This window comes from Herpailurus yagouaroundi, unplaced genomic scaffold, assembly GCF_014898765.1.
Source record: "Herpailurus yagouaroundi ecotype Mexico unplaced genomic scaffold, PumYag 220, whole genome shotgun sequence".
Classification (NCBI taxonomy): Eukaryota; Metazoa; Chordata; class Mammalia; order Carnivora; family Felidae; genus Herpailurus; species Herpailurus yagouaroundi.
The window spans coordinates 5,583,951-5,586,877 of NW_024412451.1; positions in this window are offsets into that span (position 1 = coordinate 5,583,951).

Consider the following 2,927-nt stretch of genomic DNA (forward strand, 5'->3'; position numbering starts at 1 on the left):
CTCTGTTACAATCACTGATGTGATTTCTGTCTCCTGAGTATACCTTAACTGACACCAGTATTAGCAACAGGAAGCAGATTCTTTTTTTTTTTTTTTAGTTTTTTCTTTTTCTTTTTTTCTTTTTCTTTTTTAACATTTATTTGAGAGAGAGAGAGGCAGAGTGTGAGCAGGGGAGGGGCAGTGAGAGAGGGAGACACAGAATCTGAAGCAGGCTCCAGGCTCTGAGCTGTCAGCACAGAACCCGACCCGGGGCTCGAACGCATGGACCATGAGATCATGATCCTAGCCCAAGTCGGACGCTTAACCGACTGAGCCACCCAGGCGCCCCTTTGTTTTTGAGAAAGATACAGAGAGCAAGCAGGGGAGGGGCAGAGAGACAAGGAGGGAGAATCCCAAGCAGGCTGCATGCTGTTAGTGCAAAGCCCGATGCGGGGCTCTAATGAACTAACGAACCTGTGAGATCAGGACCTGAGCCGAAATCAAGAGTCAGACACTTAACCGACTGAGCCACCTGGGTGTCCCAGGAAACAGATTCTCAAAGGTAGGGTTTGAAGGATGCTTTCAGTGTTTCTTAGGGGTTTAAAACAGTGATGAGCTCCTTGCCAATGACAAATGAGATGCTAGTGGTCCATTGTGTGCAGTGACATCATGGTTAATCATATATAGATATATGATTATGTAAAATATATATATAATGTCTATTTATTTTTGAAAGAGAGAGCATCAGCAGTGGAGGGGGGAGAGAGAGGAAGACACAGAATCCGAATTAGGCTCCAGGCTCCGAGCTGTCAGCGTAGAGCCCGATGCAGGGCTCGAACTCACGAACCATGATCATGACCTGAGCCGAAGTTGGACACTTAACTGGCGAGGCACCCAGGCGCCCCATGGTTAATCATATGTTGTCACTGATGGGGTTGACTGATGGGGTTCCAACTGGAGTGAGTGACTTGGGAGGTCAAATGGCTGCCACAGCTGATCATTATTGTACAAATAATGGCCACACGAACGTTGGTATTCGGTGGCTTCTTCTGAGTGAGCCGACATGCTTACTGAGAGAACATTACAAGCTCGGGTCTTTAAACTCTCAGCTCCAGTCGCACTCAGAGAACCGGAGCGCTTCTACGGAAGCCCTAATAAAGTTTTATATTTCTTGTAAACACAGGGCTAACACCGCTGGAAATCCAACGCAAACTGTAGTTGTGTGGGCTTCAGAATGACCTAGTCCGTTGAACTTAAAGCCTCACCAAGTCTCTAATATAAAGCTTCGGGCATTAAATGGGAAGGTGGGCTGGGATCCTGAGACTTACAGTGGGGACATCTAACTGGATGCAGATAAATCCGAGAATCTTGAACTTTCTCTGTCCTACTTTTCCACATAGGCTACCAACTCATTTCTTCACTCTCCTTTGCAGCAAAAGTCATCGAAAGAGTGACTTAGGGCACCTGGGGGGCGCAGTCGGTTGAGCGTCCCACTCTTGATCTCAGGTGAGGTCCTGATCTCAGGGTTGTGAATTCAAGGTCCATGTTGGGCTCTGCTCTGGACATTAAGCCTACCGTAAGGAAAAAAAAAAAAAAAAAGAGGGGCTCCTGGGTGGGTCAGTCAATTGAGCATCCGACTCTTAATTTTAGCTCAGGTCATGATCCCTTGGTCATGGGATCAAGCCCCACGTCGGACTCTGCTGACAGCTCAGAGCCTGGAGCCTGTTTCAGATTCTGTGTCTCCCTCTCTCTGACCCTCCCCCGTTCATGCTTTGTCTCTCTCTGTCTCAAAAATAAATGAACGTTAAAAAATTTTCATTAAAAAAAGATTCTTTTTCTTCCTTTGCCCACCTCCCTGCCTTGTGCTCCCTCTCTCCCTAACATAAAAAATAAAAATAAAAAAAGAGAGTGATCTATACCTATCTTCTCTAAATCTTTGCCTCCCATCCTCTCTTAAACACGGATTTCCCTGGGGCACCTGGCAGGCTCGGTGGAGCTTGCAAATCTTGATCTCAAGGTTGTGACTTTGAGTCCTACCTGGGGTATAGAGGTTACATAAAAATAACTTTAAAAATCTTTATTAAAAAGAAAAAAAAAACACCACATTTCCTCGGAGCACCTCACTGGCTCAGTTGGTAGAGCATGAGCCTCTTGATCTCGGGATTATGAGTTCAAGCCCCATGTTGAGTGTAGAGATTACTTAAAGATAAAATCTTCTTAAATTAAAATCATGGGGCACCTGGGTGGCTCAGTCAGTTAAGTGTCCAACTCTTGTTTTCGGCTCAGGTCATGATCTCATGATCTTGTGGTTCAGGAGTTCGAGACCCACATAGGACTTTGTGCTGACAGCATGAAGCCTGCTTGGGATTCTCTCTCTCCCTCTCTCTCTCCCCTTCCCCCATTCAGTCTCTCTGTCTCTCTCTCAAAAGTAAATAAACTTAAAATAAAAAAATAAGACATTACAATCTTTCCTTTAAAACATTTTTAAATGTTTTTATTTTATTTTTGAGAGAGAGCACAGCAGGAGAGGGGCACAGAGAGAGGGAGACACAGAATCCGAAGCAGGCTCCAGGCTCCGAGCCGTCCGCACAGAGCCCAACGCGGGGCTCGAACCCACAAACTGTGAGATCACGACCTGAGCCGAAGTCGGCCGCTTAACCGACTGAGCCACCCAGGCGCCCCAAAATTAAAATCTTGGAAACGAAATAAAAACACAAGTTCCAGTCCCCCACTCTCTGCAAAGTTGCTTCCCATCACTTTACTTAACGCAAGACCCACACTGGTACCCTCCTGACACGAATCAAAAGAAATCCAAAGAGGGTTTCACTTTTACGAAATGCTCACTGCTCCTATGGTTTATGCCATTTCTGCTCATGACAGGTTTCACACAAACACTCCCGCTTTCAGATAGCGAGGGGAAGCTGTACACCTTTCCAGGCTTCCCCTCG